The 22164-nt window shown below is 36.7% G+C and overlaps 1 protein-coding gene and 1 long non-coding RNA gene across 2 annotated transcripts in view; both read left to right on the top strand.

Annotated features, from left to right (window-relative positions):
* Positions 1–22164, top strand: part of LOC309513541 (1-phosphatidylinositol 4,5-bisphosphate phosphodiesterase eta-2-like) — a 140317-nt gene that overhangs the window by 53275 nt on the left and 64878 nt on the right. The gene's annotated exons all lie outside the window — the stretch shown is intronic.
* LOC309513568 lies at positions 1980–5619 on the top strand. The gene is made up of 2 exons (XR_014211470.1): positions 1980–3095; positions 3993–5619. It is a non-coding gene; the product is annotated as an uncharacterized lncRNA (long non-coding RNA).

Raw genomic sequence — 22164 nt, 5'->3', positions numbered from 1 at the left:
GTAAGTCAGCTTTATTGCGATGCCATGTATGCCTAAAGTGTTTAAAATGCAATTGAGCTCAAACTAATGAGCTTTAAGTGGTTGCATTCATATTGCAGTGCTACTAAAGTAATAGGGATGCTGTTTATACATCTCATGGGCCGTGATACCATTCGAATCTTCATAGTAAACAACCTCATTCAGCTCTGTGAATCAGACTGAAATGGCTAATTCACACCACACTGACAGATGCCAACCAACGGCCACGGACACTCCGTTGGGTTTTGTCGGTTCAGTGTTTTACCCGTCAGCATCCGTTGACGCTCACTTTCTTTTCATTGCAAACCTTTATGACTTTGTTTCTTCAAAAAGAGATGTTTCGAAGAATGTTCAAGCTACTCTTTTCCAAATAGTGACCAAAAATAACAATGTTAAATGTGAAGCTATACAGATAATATACACAGTATTGCTTGCATCAGAGTTTCCATGGTTTTTCATTGATTGATTAAGTTGAAGACGTGTTGCTTGTTTTTTTGATTGGTTTGGTTCTCAAAATATTGGGCTTGCTTCCAGTTCATCGCGTTATGTTGGTCGTTCTGTTTGTTATTCTGATTGAAAAGTATCCTGAGTATTTTGTTAATCTTTAGTTTGTTAATAAACTTAAACAATTCTGCAATTAGATCCATCTTTGTTTTTCCTCTCTGCATCAACCAACTGTGACAACCATTTGTTGAGACTGTTGCCTCTATTCAGACACTATATATTTTTTTCTATTTCGATCTATCATTGTGGTATTATAGCCTGGGCATAAATTACATAAAACTAGACCTTTGATATGTATACATTTATTGTAACATGTCAATCAGACAGGCTTTTCCTCTTTAGTGGGCGTTTCTTGGCCAGAATAAGCAGCAGTCAGTACCAGACATTTGAACGCAAGCAGCAATCCAACTCCCCACTACTCACATATATAGCACTGAATAAATTACTACTCAAGCTAGTGTACATCCAAAAGTGTGTTGTGATTATGTGACTTCAAAAGCACTCAGCTGCAGTTAGATGTCTTGATACATAATATCAATATTTGGGGCTTTATTTTTTAAATAAGCGAATTGAGGCACAGAAACCTCACTTTTTATCTTAACCATGAGCAAACTCAGAGATAGATGACACATTGAAGTCAGTACAGTTTCTGTAGATCTTGGAGATCTACAGTGTATATCCTCATCTGTCCATTTTACTTCTATTGTGCATTAAGCTATTCACCATTCCTGGCTAAACTTATAACAGATTACATTTGCAGAATGGTTTCTGATTATCATGAAGGAAAATTAATAAATGAATATATTTTTTAATAATTAATACAATAAATAAACAAAATAATTTAATTACGAAATCCCATTCGCAAGCTGCATTATTGTGTTAAAGGGGCAAATTTTATTGGTGTTAAAGGTGTTCAGCTGTGTGGAATACATCCACACCTCATTATCAGCTCTTTTTTTAACACATTCCCTTTCCTCACAATGACAAGCAGGTTGTATCTCGAGCAAATCCTCACGCTAGAGTCTATTTTAAAGCAGCAGTCCTCTAGAGAGAAAGATCCTTGTTTGCCCGCAGCCCATTAGGATGGCAGTGGATTATCTGAAGTACTGTGAGTTTCATTTTACATCAGAAAACATGCAGTTTGCGTAGCATGTGGAATGTATCTGCGCACCTTATTGTTTCTTGGGACACTTCAGTGACCAGACCATGAAACCATAGCTGACATACAACTGTTTCCTTCAGTCCATCTTGCCTATGGGAGGAATGTTTGGAAAAATGACAGTGAGTCCGAAGGAACAGTATTTAATTGGAGCTTTCACACCAGTGGAATCTTTTCATAGATCCTAGACCTATTGACCGAAGTACCCGTTTTTTGGGCGTGTTCACAATGCAGGAACTAGGAACGATTTTAGTTCTAGGAACTAATTTTGGAGGAACTAATTTTGGAGGAACTAATATCATATTAGACAGGACTGTTAAACAGATCGTAAACTAATGACCACGGAGAATGCAAACACTATGTGCTCATCCTCTGGCGTTCTCAGCGCAGTCAAAATAAAGGTCCGCAGAACCGTTAAAAATAAAGGTCACAACAACAAGCGCAGCTTACGTCACTTACGTAACCCCCTCAACTGTAAAAACACTGTAACACACAGCCTCAAGTGGCCTATTGCTTCTATAAAATGGCAGTAACTACTTTTTTTTTTAAAGAAAATTAGCAAATTTGTTCTATTATCTATTAATTAAAGGAAAACTATTCCATGCAATCAGTTTAGGTCAGTAGAGCAAGAACAAGCTTAAACAAATAATGTTATGTTGAATCAACTTAATAAGCTAGTTCCTATTTCAACTAGCAATAGCACATGTTAGTATGCTAAAGTCAAATTTGTTTAGTATTATATATTATTATATATTAAAGGATGAGCAAGTAAGACTTTAGCACATTTATTGCTCAATGTATGAAGAAACACACATCATGGTCGTCATTTAACCGGCCACAGCCTAAGCACAAGCATTACTCTTCTACACACTGGTAACCGTAAAACCCCAAAACATCTTTAACATAACTGAACATTAAAAACTAGCAAGTATTTCTCTTTACTGAAAAAACTATAAAATAACACTTAATTTCAAAATCTTTCTAATTCAGTCCCATGAAAAGCAACTACAGTTGAACTGGAGATCCGCTGCCTAGTTAGTTATATCAACAAAAATGAATCGAGTAGTCCCAACACAAAATGATTAAGTTAACTTCCATTGTTGACAAGCTATTCTTCCGTAAGCATGACTTTACGCTGTTTATGGTTTCTACACAACGAAGCAAATTGAAATGTGTGTTTATCTGCCTTTTACAGCTTCAAAATGTTGCTCATCCAATTAGAATTTACAGTCAGAAGTGTTACAATGCAAAAGTAACTAAATAATTCCTAAAGAACCATATTCTATGAATAAACTTCATAAATAAAATAAATGCAATTGGTTGTAATTATATATTCACTCCCCCCAACGCATTTGTCCCTTATATTACAAAGAAAAAAGCTTATCATTTATTACTGTATTCTTAATGCATCATAGTACCACTCTAAGGGCCCTATTTTAACGATCTGAAACGCAAGTGTCAAGCGCAAAGCGCAAGTAACTTTGTGGGCGGGTTTTGGGCGCTGTTGCTATTTTCCCGGCGGGATAAATGCCTCTTGCGCCCGGCGCAAATCTAAAAGGGGTTGGTCTGAAGTAGCTTCATTATTCATGGGTGTGGTTTGGGCGTAACGTGAAATAAACCAATCAGAGCGACATCTCACATTCCCTTTAAGAGCAGGCGCGCTTGTTCTAAAGCGGATTCCTATTATAACGGCGGATTTGCCAGGCGCGCGCCAGGAGCGGTTCACAGCCGAGGAGACCGACGTTCTCGTCAGGGACATTGGGGATGGAGAAACCCACCCAAATTAACTTCGGATATACAGGCGTATGATAATTTGGGTAAATGTGTAAGCTAGATGTATGCTTTTATAATAAATTGTCTGTCTGTGTATCTATCTATCTATCTATCTATCTATCTATCTATCTATCTATCTATCTATCTATCTATTGTAATAATGTATGATTTGCAAAAATGAAAACTGCTGCTTCTGTGTAGATGAGAGAATCAAAGTGCGCTTTGTGCACACGCTACATTGATTATGGCCAAGCATGCGCCCTTAAAATAGCATATGAATAACATGCGCAACGCGCCACTGACTTTAAACTATTTTTTCCTGGTTAGTGGCGCAATTGTTTTCTAAACCTGCAAAATAGCATGAAGGAACGTTTGCGCCGGAACACGCCTCCTCTTTGCGCTGAACCGCCCCCGCGAGCGCAAGTGTATTTCCTAACTTACCGACGTGCGTCTGTTGAGGGAAAAGTCCGCTTTGCGCGGGTGCAAAATAGGAATGATACATGCGTCGGTGTACAAAGTCAATTGCGCTGGGTGCAAGATAGGGCCCATAATGTCAAATAATACAACCGAATTGTTGTATGTTCTCGGAATAATTGCAAGGAACATGAAACGTCCACACAATGTATTGATTTGAACTTTCAAGCGTGTAGTTATCTCACCATCTACCAAACAAAGGCTGTTGCAGATATGTCTCTAGATAAATGAATGCTGTAGGTAATATGATTGAGGCTCACTAGCTGATATATTCTTCATGATCTTGATATTGGGATGCAATTAACTGATAGTAATTGCATCCCTTACGTTGTGGGCTCTGCCTGTACTACGTTCAATAAGTATGATTCTGAACGGGATCGAAGTAACAACACTGGTTTATAAGGAACAATTCCTGCAAGACAACAATAGTAGAGATTTATGAATTTGATTTCTTTTTCAGTATTGTTCTGGGAATATTGGCTCATTTTGAACTGGGGGCATTGATATTCTGCAGTAAAATCACAGGCATTTCAGTGTTCATTTTTCATATTTATATGTACAGACACAAATATACACACTCAGTTTCTTCAGTTTGCTTCAGTTCAGTTCCAACATTACATTTATAAAGTATATTAAGCTGAGAAAAAATCATTCCAGTTGCTAATTTGGAAAAGATGATCAGTGAAGCATGGAACATGATGGGACATGCTGACGTGACAGGCATTCAGCAGAACAGGATTGTGATAAAGATCCATGACTGGCACAAAATCAAGCAATACTGAACGATGAATGATTATTCACTCAGTCTCACAACACACACACCTAAATGGGGACACACAATATTGCTTTCATGTAAATTATAATAGAGCGTAGCCTAAATCCTAACCCTCAAAGAAAACAAGTCGTGATTTTATAAATCAGTCGATTTAATTCTCCAACATTACATTTATTTTTTAAGCATTATTATTCACTCCCTCAGTCATATCATTGGCATTCTAGTTTACTTTAGATATTTAGTTTTTTCATATTTTGTGATTGTCCAAAGGCTTTTCTGCAATGTTTACTGTATATTGAGTAGAGATTTTCTGACTGCCAACTTAACAAATGCAAACTTACATCATGGCAAAACAGCATTTTGCGCAGAGCCTCTTTTGTTATGCCTGCACACCCATGAGACTCTCTTTAACTCTTATGTAATGCTTGGCTTCTATGCACATATTTACAATAACTATATGGAGTATAAACTATAATATAAAATGTAAATGTGCATAAATTCACCTGGATGAACAAATATTTCTGTTATACATAAAATTAAATGCATTACACTTTATAAAGTGTGATTTAAGACATGCAATCACCAAATACATGCAGGCTAATACTTTAGATGAAATGGTGAAAAGAAATGTCATAGTTAAATATAAGGGCATTAGAGGCAGGGTGAAATAATTAAAAATGTCAATTGCTTCATAAAAATAACATTATTTTATTGCTTGCTTGCAGTGTTTCGTCATTATAAGGCTATAATGACTACTTGTGATTGCTGGACACATTTCCAGTGCTGTTTTATTATACTTTCTGACTGCATGTAAATGCTCATACACACAGTATGATTCTGCATAATGGCTGAACAGAACACAGCTGGGTTCCTTAAACCTTCTCTGTGTTGTGTTTATAACTGCATTTTACAACAACAACAAAAAAAAAATGTTTGAGGGCTACTTTTTTTTCCAGATTTTCTGAATCTTCACATTACATTCCTATTTTGCAGGACATGTACATGTATGTATTTTATTTTTTTATTTATTTATTTTTATTTATTTTTTAAACATGGAAAGCATATTACAAATCATAGTTTTGTTTTGTTTTATTTTATTAAATTATTAAGTAAATGCAGTGGATAAGTAGTGCTAGTGATGAATTTTAGGAATTCAGTAATGTTTTCTGGTATTGGTTGGTTTGTCTCACAAAACATTTCAGCTTGTTAGATTAAATTTCAGAAATCTGTATTTTCACCATTTCAAAAGATTTTTTTCCAACTTTTTTTCTTCAACAACCTCCTTTAAGATAACTGTCAATCACTTACTGATCAATGCTCATAATTAATAAAGCTTAAATGTCTGAGCCTGACCTGAGCATATTTCTGAATATCTGGTATATATTCTCCCTAAAATTACAACACAAATCATTACTATTGTTATTAGTAGTAGTTATTGCAGTTCAAAGGGTGTTTAACAGAAATAGCCTTAAATAGATGTGTATGGGATTTATTTGCCCTTGTGGACAACCTTCTCCACCCCATCACGCTTTAAAAATATCTATGTATTACATGTTTCTGTCTTTCCCAAAAATTACATTCTTGACCATGCAGTTTAAATTTAGATATTTAGATATTCCAAAATAATTGAGTTCAGAATAAAATCTCTGTCAGAGCAAATATTTACACCTCTAAGAGACTGAAACGCCAGTAAATTCTCCACCGAAGTGCGATAGAGAAGGGAAAGCTGTGATTGAAGGTTAAATTGAAGTCATACTGGGATTGTGATTTGGTATGTGAGATATTCAAGGAAATGTGAAAATCAAGCTACCTTATTTTCTCATCCATGTGTGTCACTAGACACGTTGACTGCAAGCTCTTATACTGAGAATTCAACACGGACTGAAAACCTGGCCTTGAAATGTATATGTCTTTCAATAGTCACTGCATGGCCTTTCAATAGAAGAACTGTCGCACTTCGGGTCCTTGAAGAAGACTAGATGGATGGCAGTTCAAATAACTTAGAATAAAAGAGACATCCACAAAACAGTTTGTAGAAAAACACAACCAACACCAAACAATGAACACAGAGAACTGAAGGTTTTAAATACACCAGATAACAAACTCAAATGATGACATGTGTGCATTAATTAATAACGTAATGAATAGCAATGACAACCAATGATGAGCGGGAAGACAGGACACAAAGAAAAGCAAACTAAAAGTCTTTGAAAACGAAGCCAAAGCAGACTAAACGTGACATGAAAACGTTTGTCTGGATGAACATGAAGTCTGGATCCTTCAGTTTCAATGGATTTTTCACATTCTTTACATCTTTGTTATCATTAAACAATTCATGAGACATTGCTTCTAATTCAAAGTCTATGATAAATGTGGCTTTAATCAATAAATTAGTGGATGTAAAATTGTGTAGTATTGTAATTTCTCTGAAGGTGGTATGTACTTCTTTTATATTGCCTATATATATACTGTACAGTATATATATATATATATATATATATATATATATATATATATATATATATTGATTTTGCAGAGACTTACAGAAACTGCAACCAGTTTTATCATGTGAGTTCCTGGAAAATCAAATCAATGACCTTGCGCTACCGAGGTACAATTACTATAGTAAAATCTCAGCTATCTATACTCAAGCTGCAATTAAAAAGAGGATGCTGGCATTATGATTAATATTACAACATGAATGCAATAAAAATATTGGTAACACAATAAGGTTCATTAGTTAACTAGAACATGTACTAAGAATGAACAATACTTCTACAGCATTTATTAATCTTAGTTAATGTTAATTTCATAATTTACTAATACATTATTAAAATCAAAGGTTGTATTTGTTAACATTATTTAATGCATTGTGAACTAACATGAACAAACAATGAATAGCTGCATTCTTATTAACTAACATTAACAAAGATGAACTAATACAGTAACAAATGTATTCCTCATTGATATTCATGTTAGTTAATACATTAACTAATGTTAACAAATGAACCTTATGTAAAGTGTTACCAGAATAGTATTAAATGTTGTATGTATGTTACAGACCCTTAATGACATAATATTTATTTATTTATATTACTTAATTTTTAGCAGGTTTCAGACTTTGGTGTGGGCTGGTGACCAAACTTTTAATTTTGTCCCGGGCTCTTTGAATTTGTGCTACAGCAAGTAACTGACTTGCCTTGAAGGGACTGTGATAGAACCACTGTCAAGTTATTGCCATACCTCATTGAATTAGTTCAACCAGGCAAGCAAACACTTAAATGTCTTTGTAATCCATATTATTGATTATACGAATTAGAGAACTAATGAGCATGAAACCGCGACTCGGCAGAACACAATCAATCTGATGAGCCGTAGCGTTGAGCGCTGAGCTCTGCCTTATCAGCTGAACATAACAGCATCACATCACTCTGAGACTCGCTCCAGCCGCTGGCTGATCCTTACGCTAGGGATGTGTGCAAACCCTATTACGCTGACAGACTCACTGTGTGTGGCACCATCCGAAATTAGTCTGTTCTCTCCGAGAGAGCAATTACAGTAAACGCCCAAAGGACTTGTGCTACAGGAAGGCCAAGGGGACCTAATTCAAACCTGAAGCACTACTGCACTCTTCACCTAGTCAGTCCTGTGCATTTGCTCTTGTCGTCACTGTAAATAGCATTACTGATAAACGACTGCTTGAAAATATTCAAATCAATAGATTTTCACAAAGCTAACGATGTAAAGACCATAATCATAGTTTATTCACCCTCAAGTCAACAAAATCCGCAATCTATTTTACATTAATAAAACAGGATGTATATGGACAGAGCTTTATTTTATGCATTAGGAATTGACTGGATTAAGTGGGGTTTACCAAAGTCATTTCACTCAGCGGCCATCTGACAAAAAAATTTGTTTCTAGACACTCAAATCAGGATGGAAAAACTGCATGTTTCAGGCTGGACCAGTCATTGCGCATGTGCCTTCATAAGCGCGCGCCTCGAAGACTGACTGTTTCTATAGCAACCAGAGCTTCTAAGGGCAGCTGCAGTGGCGCAATGACCAATTGACGATTGGCTCTTTTATTTAGAAGGCGGGACTTATTAGGCATATTGCACATTGCACTTTCTCCCATTCATAGTTATATGAGTGTACCGTCTCTGTATACCTAAAGTCTTTGGTGTTACATACAGAATGGAACTGAAAATGGGTTGAGAAATATAAAGGACTGGTGATGTCAGCTTAAAAACAGTAGTCAGTAGTTTCAGCAGCGGAGCGAGTTACAAGTTACAAGTTAAGCAAGGGGTTTATGAAGACAAACATTTTTCTTTGGAAAAATGTGCACTGATAAATCATTCAGTATAAGATCAGGAATGTGCATTAGGATTCAAATGTCATGTTGACCTTAATAGTTAAAGAGGTAGATTCTTGGGGCACACTAACGCTCCCTCTTATTTTATTGCCTTCGTCCTTGTTTCCACAGAGAAACAGGCCAAAGATTGAATTAAAGCAGGAAGATCATGTTCCATTTCTTGCATTTGTGCACCATGTGGAATAGAATGAGTGCACTCGTTGTTTCTGTGAAAAATGAGACCAGGGCCATTGTCTCATGTTCAAATTCAGGGTTAAGATCACAATCTCTTGAAATGGAGAATTGAAGTGCCTTCTAGGTCACACTGCTTTTTTTTTAAATGTGTGTAGCTTAGAAACTTAAAGGAATTATTCATCCCAATATAAAAATATTGTCATCATTTTCAACTCCCATGTCATTTCAAACCTGTATAACCTTATTTTTCTATAGAACACAGAAGTAGATGTTTGGAAGAATGTTCACGCTACTCTTTTCCCAGAATGGGCTCATTAGAAATAAGTTTAAAACTCCAAAAGCATACCTACAACTCTAGTGGCAGTAAAGCACCAATAACTTTTTTTTCCCTTTTCACACAAATATTGATTACAGGGCAAATTATCAGGTACTAAAGTCTTATTTTTGTTTACTTTTGCATTGCATAAATATGACTTTCCTGATGTAGTCAACTTGCTCAGTAGTTCCCATTGTACAGAATTTCACTCGCACAAATTGCCAAATTTGGGCGCACGAGTCCTGAGAAACACAAGTAAAAGAGCTCAAAGACTTGTAGAAGCAAGCTAAATGTTTTTTGTATCTCACGTTTGGTTTGTCTAAATGAATTGGCTAGGTTCAGAATAGGGTTTAGTGTAGGTGGTGCTTTTTCCCCCAAAAACGATAGAGCATTAACCTTTTAGCGCCACTCACCGGACATATCATTTCCAAACTGCAGCGATATACAGCAACCAATGCAATGTAACATTACCAGATTCACGTTCAAACAGAACACACTTTTAGCTCCTCTCTCTGCATATTCCACTTTTGAAAGTATCACAAAGCATGCAAAAAGCAATGTAATATCATTTTACAGAACTGTGTCCACAGGTATGATTTTCCATTGAGCCTGTGTTGTCCTTTCCGCACAATGAAAGCATATAGTGACCTTGGGCTTTCAATATCCAAAAATGACATAAAAGCACAATAAAATTGCCATTAAAAATAGTCCATACAACACATTTTCTGATGTTTTATGGTAGTTTTGTGTGAGGAACAGATTGATATATAATTTGATATTCTTGGAAATTCTCCGTTGTGCCATATCTCTCGAGTCTTATTCACACTTTCACTTATTCATTTACATGTATTCATTTAGCAGACACTTTTATCTAAAGCAACTTTTATCAGACGCTTTTTATCTATTCAGACTTTATACCTGGAGACGAGTCATGGCAGATTTGACATCAATGATGCCAAATTTCACTTGGTGACTCATAACCAATCCCATTTGAGAGCTACAGAAGAGAGTTTTTTGTCCTTCAGTGACAAAAACTGAACATCAGTTTTTGGGTCATGTGAAAAGAGCTGCTGCTAATGTACCAAATGCAATTTTGCCAACAGACATTAAAGGGTTAGTTCTGTCACTGGTTGCTGGCCTGAATGAGGCGCACGACAGGAATAGTCCAAGGAAATAGTATGTTAATAATCAATCCAGCACAGGAGAACACAACCACGTAAATCATAGATGAGAACGGAGAGAGACTAAAGTAGAACTCAGAGTTTAAATGCATGGTACAAACAAAGGAAACTAATGAGATGATTAATGAGGTGAACAAGATAATTAACTAACTAAGCCAGGGGATAAACTCATGAACACGAACACAGACCAACTGACTGAAACAAAAACATAACGACACCGAGCATACATGATACAAGCTCCCAAAAATGAAAACTCTGTCATCATTTACTCACCCTCATGTTGATCCAAACCTTTATGAGTTTCTTTCTTTTTTGTGTGTGTGTTCAGCAGAAGAAAGAAACTCATACAGGCTTGGATCAACATAAGGGTGAGTAAATGATGACAGAATTTTCATTTTTGGGTGAGCTATCCCTTTAAACACCACCAAAGGACAAAGAATCTGGAATAATAGGAATTTTGGTATAACAAAAGATTTCAATCTATAGGCTATAACATTGACACAAACTATGACTATACAAACATTGAGATATACAGATACCCATTGCAACCAGTTTTAACACAGGTCATTTGCATACAGAAACCTTAAAGGTCCAGTAGCAAAAACAGCCTATTTAATTCTAAAAGTATGATAAGGTTTGAAATGGCAATAAAATGCATATGACCCCTTTATATGCTCCATGTTTGACTCCTGCTCTAATTCATTTTGTTTCTGTTCAACATTCACCTTTCTGAAGCAGTGGTCACGGAACTGTGGGCGTAAATCAATGGTGCTCATGTGTCTTCTCTCCTCCTTTCTCCCCTGTAAAGTAGGCTATGCAGTGGCACATGCAGTGAACCATGTTTGTATGTGTTTGTGTGTGTTGCCCTGAGTTCTAATTAGCATTTATATCTATGAAACAGGTATGACCCAGGGGTTTGATAAAAACCGATAATGGTGGTGAGACCACAAACTGTATGCAGAAAATACTAGCAGTATTATCATCACAACCTATTACAGCTTGGTATTATATATTAACATCATGTTGTAAATAACAGTATCCTCTCCATGAGGTCCCTCTGTTCAAGTAGGTGCAGATAATTGGTATATATACGGTTTTCACATTATATATACATTATATATAATGATATACTGTATGGTTTTCGCTATTGAAGATGCATATTATGCAGCATCTCTCTAGGATGTAAATTATGTGAATACTCATCAGCACTCAACAGAAATTAGTTGCACATCTGTGGTTTGAAGGTAACAGTGATTTTAACTAGATTAGATTACATTTTCTGAAAAAAAAATTGTGATGCTTGCAACACAGGCTCATTTGGAAAAACGTACCTGTGGCAACATTTTTGTAAAACGCAAAATACGTACCAATACGTACATATCACTGCAGTTTCCAACAGAAATGAACACTAGAGGCAGTAAAACACAATTATGATCACAGGGGCAGATTATGGATTAATAAAGACTTGTTTTTATGCAGCTCCTTGCACAATTATGTTATGACCTTAAAACACTTTTTACCATAGTATAGCCTACGGTTTGTTAACGAATATATTTTGGAGTTTGCATCACTTAACAAGCTCCATATTTTCGGTTTTCCTGATGTACTAAGCTTGCTCGGTTGCTCAGCTGGCACAGTATTGTACTTGTGATGTACAGCTCGGGTACAAATCATGATAAAAGAGCTCGAAGACAAGAGTTCAAAAACAAGCTAAAATGCCGTGGTTATGATTACGTTTTTATGTCACATTTGGTAGATTTAGGCTTTAGTGTAGGTGTACGTTATTTTAAAATGGAGCATTGAACTTTTGGCGCCATCTCACCGGACATTTCAATTCAGAGCTGCGGTGAAACGTACAAACTCCAACGTAATAAAACATTGCCATATTCACGTTCATCTGTTCCGTAAAAAAAAATTAAAAGCTTTTAGCGTCACTAACTGGACATTTCACTTTGAAACTGTCGCGAAATGTGCATGACGCAACATATTTTGCGTTTTGCACAAATTTTGCCACAGGTGCGTTTTTCAATCCACTGCCACAATGTTATGCACGTCCTGATTTTGCAGAGTTAGACGCTTTCCTGGGTCAACATATTTTGTTAGTCCAGGAACAACATTCCTGTCCGAAAATTTAGTTCTAACCATATCCCTACCTCTAAACCTAACCCTACCCATAACTCATCCCTAAAATCGGAGTGAAATGATAGGTGAAAAATACTTCACCAAACCCTGACTATAATCCTAAACTTGACATAAACTGTAAACTTGTCCCTCAAATCTGATTGGTTTATTGGAATGTTTCCCCAGCATCAACAAAGATGTTGATCCAAGAACAAGTTGTTCTTGGTGAAATCAGGTTCTGCGTGAGGCGTTGTGGGTGGTTTCCATGGCATTTCTATATGGTTGATACAGTGTTGCTAGGTGGTTTGTTCAAATCTATAAACATAAGAATGTGCAATAACAATAGTGATGGTTGCCTTAGCAATCACCACTAATCAATACAAATATTTGTAACAAGGAAACAAGTTAAAGGAATAATTCTGTCATCATTTACTCACCCTCATGTCGTTCCAAAACTCTATTATTTTCTTTTTTATTTGGAACATAAAAGAAAATATTCTGAGAAAGGTCTCAGTGTTCTACAGAAGAAAGCCATATAGGTTTGCAATATCACAAGGGTGAGTAAATGTTGACAAATTCTAAATTTTTGGTTGAAATATCCAAATATTACTACTGTAACTAATAACTAGCTTAAACTTGAGATGCATCCAGTGCATCTAGTGTCATATCCATACTTTCTCTGTCCATCTTTCCATCATCCCCTTTTGATCCTCCACGTATTTCTTATCTTGGCTGTATGGCTGTAACTATTCAAGCCCCAGGGGACATTTATCGCTGAACTCTTGTCCATTAAAGGATGTGCTTGGGCAGAGTAGTGCTGACCAGCCAAACCTCATTCTTTTACATGTAATGCGGTCACATATGACCCTTGCCCTATAGTGTGTCTGCTCTCTCTGATCATCTTTTGCCTTTGAAAGTAGTTATTTTGAAGAACTAGAATTAATGTGTTCACACTAGGTGGTGCTGCTTGCATTTTAGTTAGTAAAGTTTTTTTTTTGAATTTTTTCAATTAAAATTTAAATGACAGAATTATTCCTTTAACTTGTTTCCTTGGTGGTGGTGGTGGCGCAATGGATAAGACACATGCCTTTGGTGTGAGAGACCCGGGTTCGAATCCACTGTGAGACACCAATGTGTCCCTGAGCAAGACACTTAACCCCTAGTTGCTCCAGAGGCGTGCGACCTCTGACATATATAGCAATTGTAAGTCGCTTTGTATAAAAGCGTCAGCTAAATGAATAAATGTAAATGTAAATGTAAATAGAATTTTGAAAGATTTTTTGTTGTTGTTATTTTCAGTGACTTACTGCTTTTTTTTTCACTGCTTTTTCCAACTGTCAAGTCTCCAAGTCCACATCCAAATAAAGTGAAGAGTAAATCAATAATAGCTAAACAGGATCATATATTTCCATTATTCATATCTTGTTTCCTTGGTTGTGCATTCTATATGCATAACAAGCATATCAAAGAATTGAGATGAATATGAATGTAAAGAACCCGTTTAATTTAACCCCAGTGCCTGGGGATAAGCACTGGGTTATATTGGATCATTCTTATTTATCCAGCACATTGAGCATATTTTGTCTTCGTCTGTAGTATATCAGCTGTATCAGCTTCCGTGGAACTCATATAAATATTACAACATATCCAGCCAGAGGCACTTTAACCGCTCATTATATGATAATGCAGCTTTGAAAAACAATGCCCTGCCTTTCTGTGTTGGGGGAAATGCAGATCAGGTTGTCACCAAATGTGTCTCATTTTGGCACTTCTAGAAAAGAATCTACTGAATCTAAGCTTAAGATAAAATCGACCTGGTGAAAGACGCTTTTGTTCCCTTTTCATCTCTTCTTTTCACTTTACTTCATCCCTTATCTTCCTGTTGAGGCAGTGAACCTATAGGATCCATCGGCGACAACTTTAGCACACACCCTGGTCTATCATTGATTAAAACCGCATGGAGAATGGAGTAATACCCAATTCAGGTTTAAAGGATTTAGAAATAGCCTCTGAAATGAGATGAGGATTATGGGAACTCTACAATATTTGAACCGTTACATGTGATATTTTAGGAAACTAGATTGTTACACTTTATCTCGATAGTCCACTTTAGGCATTCTACTAAGTAATATTGCAACAACATGTCAGATAACTCTTATTAGAGTATTAGTAGTCTTTTAGGGTTACGGTTAGTATAGTCTCAGCCTCAGATGTCATTCCTACGGACCGTTGGCTGAACGTCTGATGCACAAGGCACACAAAATGGGAAACACTTCAGGAGTTTCAAAGTCGTCATCTACAAGATTTCAGGGAGACGTGTGTGTCACATTCTTTAATGGTCCACCTGGAAACAAAGCCTTCGTGAGGCCAAACCCCCTCATAGAAGAAAGCCGTTGTGTTTACAACTGTGACAATGAGTGCTTATTAGGATCAACTGAACGCTGGGTTTTCAAAAGTATGTGAATTTCACAGCACCACTGTTGCAGTAAACTTGCATAACGTTCATTAATTAATTATTTAATAGATGCACACCAGTCTGTTATCATATAGGGACATCGACTTTACATCTTCACGCCCCTAAACATAATGCGGAACAAAGCGAACTGTGATTGGTTGCTTTACATGTCGGTCAGAGGTTCTCTTTGGCGGTCCTTGGCCAGTGAAATATGCGATGGAGTCCAGACCCTATGCCATCTGTTGAAGGTCTGGCTATGTGAGACTAGGGTTAGTAGAGTAAGTTGACATATACTTGCAAAGTTACTTATAGTCAGTAGAATGTCTGTTGGGGGAGCATCAAAATAAACTGTTCGCATATTAAGCAGACAGTCTATTAAATTCTAATGACTGGTAGATGACATGTAGTTGTAAAGTTACTTATAGTAAGTGGACTATCAAAATAAAGTGTTACCAACTAGATTTTTACATTTTCCGAAAAGGTCAAAAGCGCCCATCTCTATGATATTCTTTTCCCTACAGTTCCCTTTTTCAGTTTAACAGTATTAATAGTGCGAACAGTGCCAATGGTTATGGCTAATCCTGAATGAGCAATAATAATAGAGATTCTTGCCTTAGCAAACACCACTAATTTCACATTTACCAAGTGCCCTTCCAGTGAATGTAGTTTTAAGTAAATTTTCAGAAGTTTTGTATTTGATAATATAAATTTTACCCAGTACATTAGTCAGAACAGTTTGTCATCAGTTTAGTTAACAAAGAGCTATGCAAGAAGGTGTTTTCAATGCACAGATGGTCCAGTTCAGTTCAGTGTGCCTGTTCCTTCCCGTTGGTCTCTTCTGACCTACTTTCTTTGAGCTAAGGGTGATTCCCATAGGCAGACTGCTGGAGCAGTCAGAACCACGGACAGCTCCTGGACGCAGCCGCACACTCTTACTGCACTTCTCCTGGGCTTTGCTTTCCATCTTTAGAGTAAACGCATCCAAGCATTCTGGGTTCGTTTAAAAGCATAAGCAATTATATATAATTTATTGTGATATTTTTTTTTTTTTTATGGTGTTGATCATGTGTCATCTGTTATTATTACAAGTTGTAATATGATTCCTAATAGATTACAAGTCTTTGTAGAACACGCGGCTTAATAATGTATAAAATTAAATATTTATGAATGCATTAAGTATAGCTTTATTCTGAAGTGGATTACATACACAGGCTTCAAGAAGAAATCTAAATTTTTTAGATGCAGAAAATATGGTTTTAATAACAGCTCTGTTTAAATACCGAATGCAGATATAAATCTACTTTTTAAATAAAATCATTAATCCAATGGGGAGACATTTATTGCATCCAATGTGATGAAATAAATGTCTCCCCATTGGATTAATGTTCCAAACCACTTTAACAATGATACAAAATTGCATTAAAATTCAGTTTGTCTCCATCTTCTGTACAGGAAGAGACAAACAATTGGCAGTTTTTTGTGTGTACTTCAACAAATGTGATGGATTATGCCAAACTGTATAAGTGATTTTTTTCTAGTTACCTTGTGTATCATGCATCATTGCATCATAAGTGCACTGATGTTTCAAAATTGGAAGTGAGTTTTTTTCCCCCACCATTGTCTGGAAAGCTTTTATTTGATGCACCCAACACATGTATAGCAGACAAAAAACCATTATCATCTCCTAAAGTACTTAAGCGACTGAATGAGTCTCATTGTCATGCCATTCAGGGAAAACTTCTTTGATGCGCTTTAAAAAGCTCATTCTTTACACACTTTTATCATTTTATGTAGTTTTACTTTGCTTTTATGCAGTTGTTTTTCATTTTCCTAAAAGCAAAATAATTCTGTCATCAGTTACTCACCTTGATGTCATTTAAAACCTGTATAACTTTTTTTCTTTTGTGAACTCTAAAGAATTTTAACTTTAGTTTCATCTGTTCATCACACAAAGCATTACAATATTTCAGAACTCTTGGAATATAGTGAATATAGACTGTTTATGGTGCTTTTTGCTCTTTTTTCCATCTTTTTTGGAGCTTGGCAGACATGGTTAATATGAAGTGTCATTGTATTCAACAGAGCTGTAAGGAATCTAAGGAAGTTCCCCTTTTTCTGTGTTTGACAAAAAAAAAAAAACAGCCTACAGTTTTGGAACAAGCAAATACTGACAGAATGTTTCTAAAATTTTCTTTCATATTCCTTCAATATTCTCTTCTTCCCTCCCTCTTCACATTCTTCTGTCACTGGTTTCCCTTCACCTGTGTTTCCGAAGCTTTCTTTCCTTTGCAGACGCACCCATTCACTCTCTCTGAGCAGAGCACCACTGAATAAAACATGAGATAGAGACAGAGACACTCCACTTCTGCAAATCACCATCACCTCATGCCACTCCGTCTCTCTTTGTCTTTCTTTGTCTTTCTCTCTCTTGCCATTTAAGTTTACTGGTCATCCCTTGGTCTTCTACCTTAAAGTACTCACCCAGAATGTGATAAGGCACCACTGAACCGGCCACACACGTGGCTCAGCTTTCTGAGCGAGCTCTTCTCGTACTCTCAGCAGCGTGTGGAGGGAAAGAGCACTGGATGAGAAGGAGGAGGAGGCAGAGAGAGATAAAGCAAGGGAGGGAGAAGCAAAGAATACAATCAAAGCAGAAAGACAGGAGCAGGTGCTTTGGTTTCCCATCTTTAGGATGAGACACAAGAATATGAGTATTCTGGCATTCTCATCTGGAAAAGCAGCTCATGGGATTGTTCTCCTGAACAGCAGCATGCATCTCGCCACCTATTGTTAGCACATGGAGGCTTCTCAGTTTGAATTATGGAGGATTTTTGCAATATTAGGAGTCTTAGTCCGGAGAAAGGTAAGCTTTCACACTCTGTTATTTATTTTGAGAACAAAAAGAGTGATTTCAAGTGAAGAGGCAAATAAGAAATCAAAAAAAATGGTGGATTTTTTTAAGTAGGAGTTCTTCTGGACTCCTCTCTCTTTCTCAAGGGAGGATTTCTGTCTTCAATGTAATTTCCAATTTTAGCTTATGATGTCCCTGTGGTTCACACCATAAAGCCTGTGTAAATATGCTCTAACATTGTGTGTCTGATTTTATATGCACTATTCCATTGCCACATGCACAGACTAAAAAAAAATCAGTGCGTCTGGATCTTCTGTGCATGCATTGTAAAAAGTGAACAAGTGCAGCCTTGTGACCCTTAAAAAAGACTTTGATTAGTGAAACTTGATTGAGTCATATTAACTGATTGACTTGAATTAAAAAACAGATAGATTTTAACACATAAAGCACATTTCTTACTGAAAGAAAGTGGTTTTATATTGTGCAGACATTTGATGACTGTACTGGTTAAAGCATGAGATGAGGAATGAGATGTGCTGTTTTTGCCAAAAGAGGTGAGTGGAAAGAATTCTGCAATATCATTTTAATTACATCACTATAGGAATATGAAAAACAAAAGTGTCAGCAAGCCAAGCGAAAATCAGTTTTGGAGAAATAAAAGAATTGATTTATTCTGGGCTTTTCAGAGAAAAGTTTAACAAAGCATGCAGTTTTCTAGACAAGCTGAATTTGCAATTACATCACAGGCATCTGTGTGCAACAATGGTCACCTAATGACATCTCAGTGGGTTCTGTGAGGTCTTGATTGTTAATTGGACATGTAAATACAGTATGCCATAATAGCAACTGCAAGTACTGTTTGAAACATAAAAGCAATCACAAGCATAATTATTAACAAAATAATACTCATAATCGCAATTGCAAATATAATCATCAGAATAATCAAAATCATAAAAATAATCATAACCGCAATTGGAATATTTACCATAACAGCAATTGTAATAGTAGCAGAAAAAAAGTGTTATCGTAAGCATAATCAGTAACATCATAGTAGTAATCATAAACATGATCCCAAAAATAATCAGAAGGTTAAGTGTAATCGGAATTGGGAACTATAAAATAATCAGAATTAATGAGTGAATAGGTTAAACATTATATCGCAAATTGTATTTATGCCTCTTCTGTGTTAAATTACCTTGAGAACAAACTAGTTTGAGATCAATGCGACAAAACTGGAGAAAAAAAAAGCTAAACTGAATCAAATCACTCTTGCATGCACTGTTGAAAATAGAGTGTTGATACTGTTAGATTGTCTTGCTCTACTGCAGTGTTGCGACTGCAGTGCTTCACTGTAACCTCCCTGTGATGCTCTAATGGTGCACACTATGAACACTAGCTTAAAGAATACTGCAAGCATCATCGCCTTGAACAAAACCAATCCAAAATAGAAGTGCTTTGACATCTTGAAGTTTTGAGCACCCTTCATCTTGTTATCGCATACCCACTGTTTCACATCCAACTGTCACGCTTTCTCCGGATTCCTTAGCCTGTACCTGTGGCCCTTGCCAGCTTCCTGTCAGCTGCATCTGCACACTGTGGTCATGGCGTGACTCCAGTCTGAAAAACAGAAGCTGCTTATGGACGATTTCTCCCATTATGTTTCCATTACTTACAGCTTACGAAGACTCTGGTGATGCCTGTGTTTTCCCTTTGAGGGTCTATTAAACATAAAATGCGTCATTTTACAGTACAGAGAGTTTACATATCACTGTGGCAGTACATGCAGTATTCTCTTTCTTGCTCTTTAGTTTTAATTTTCATTTAAATAATTGATCACATGGGATTATAGGGCTGTCACAAAAGAGTTTTTGTTGAACACACGAATCAGTCTGATGTCAGAGCTTGGTTCATTTAGTTGATGTGAAAGCTGCTTTCTGAACTTGGGTGAGCACCAACAAACCATTTACATGTCTGCTTGAAAAGATGGTGTGGAGTACCTTTCATTTGGGCACCATTACAGTTCACTATTAGTGCAAAAGTACTGCAATGTAGCCTAGCATGCAGAAGTGAACTGCCATTGATGACATACATTTTGCCTGTTATAAGTAAGGGATAATCCTCGGCTAGCAGTGTATTAAATTATATTAATGCACGACGTGGAGGCAAAGAACCTCCGTGAAACATTGCTTGCATTGAAAACTTAAAGCTGTTATTGATGTTTGCAGCGCCATATTTAACCGGAAGGGTAAAATTGATGGTTATTTTCATCAGTTATAGCTCGTTCGATCTAGCATTCTGCCCACTTTGAATCTGACAGAGATAAAGTAGTGTGTAAGATTACATTTATTTGAATGAATGAATTATAACATTTATTTGAATTAATAAGCAATTCAGTAGCAAAGCTATTTTATTACTAAAAGTCAAGGGTCAAGTCAAGTCAAGTTGTTGATGACAAGCTTCTGTGCTCCTGATTGTTTCTGCGTGTGCGCAGCGCAAACTCCGCTCTCTGTGTGTGAGTGACGTATGTGTGTGCACTTCAATGAAAACAGCGCATTATTATAGAACAGTGATTAAACTGACTTGGAACTGCCTGTGCATTCATTTATTGCACAACTTCCAGCCATTCAGAATCGCTGAATTGCTGCATATCTAAGCACAAACTACCTGTAGAGAGCAGCTTAAATCCTGAATCTCTCGCAATACATCCACAGCAGACAGAAGCACAAGTTTGTATGTGTTAAGGTTTGCTTGTAATACCAAAGGGCCAAAAACATAATTTTAACTTTGAGTCATTGCATAGAATGGTTAAAAGCAGCCTTTAGTACTCAAGAGTTTTACAGAAAGTTGATGATAGAATGTAACTGGTTTCAGAACCAAATATATAATATATAATAGCAAGTAAACAAGGTGTACTTGAACACTCTTCTAAGTTCTGCTTTAGATACCTGATTTTTATACCAACTGAAATGTTCCTGTCAAAGTGGGAAGGTCTGCTAGAATAAGCTGTGTGGACCAGACTTTGTACTCTCTAAGCAAGATAAACAAAGATAGAACATTAATGGTTTGGCATGTACAAGGTTAGGACACCCTGAAGAGATTTGGACGTTCAAGCTGGTTCATACCTTCACATCACAGAAATCCAAGGCCTTGCCTGGGTGAATGACAGATATGGTACTTCTACAGACAAAGTTAAAGGACAAGTTCGGTATTTTACACTTAAAGCCCTGTTTACAGATCGTATCTGATGAAATAGAACGGTTAAGATTAAAATTTGGACACATGCTCCTGTCCCGAGAATTTTAGGTTTATTTCGCTTTTGTGGACCTATTTTGCCAAACGCGTCACACCCGTGATTCTTCCGTTGAGAGCTTGAATAATAGACACTCCAGCCCAGTTGGTGGCGATAATGCACCTTTGCCATTTGCAAGCAAACCACGGGCATTTCATTGAATACACAGAAGACGCAGAAGAAGAAGCGGCGGAGTAATACCGTAAAGGTGCTGCGGTCTCACAGCACGTCCTATTAAGTCAATGGAGTTGGACAAAAACTACGATAAAACCTGTCGGAATGCATCTTTTTCAGCGATTTTTGAGGGAACATATCAGTGAACACCCCCTGACCACTCGGTGAGTTTCACGTCTTTGTAAACGAAAGTTTAATGTGTTTTTAGGACGGAATCTTCCAGTGCATATAGACAACCATTGTGGGGGTGGGGGGGGGGAAGCGAAATAAACCTAAAATTCTCGGGACAGCAGCATGTGTCCAAATTTTAATCTTAACCGTTCTATTTCATCAGATACGATCTGTAAACAGGGCTTTAAGTGTAAAATACCGAACTTGTCCTTTAATTCAGATAGTCTGGCTAGATAGATTAGTCTGGCTATGGAGATTGAGCCCACCCCTAATATTGTTTATCCCTTGGCGAGAATGAAGTTGAATTCATAGTACAAATGGGATCTGAGCAAATCCGTAAAAAATGTTAATATC

Source organism: Leuciscus leuciscus, assembly GCF_965113295.1.
Source record: "Leuciscus leuciscus genome assembly, chromosome: 13".
Classification (NCBI taxonomy): domain Eukaryota; kingdom Metazoa; phylum Chordata; class Actinopteri; order Cypriniformes; family Leuciscidae; genus Leuciscus; species Leuciscus leuciscus.
The sequence above is the reverse complement of the archived record's forward strand: the minus strand, read 5'-3'. Positions and strand labels throughout refer to the sequence as shown.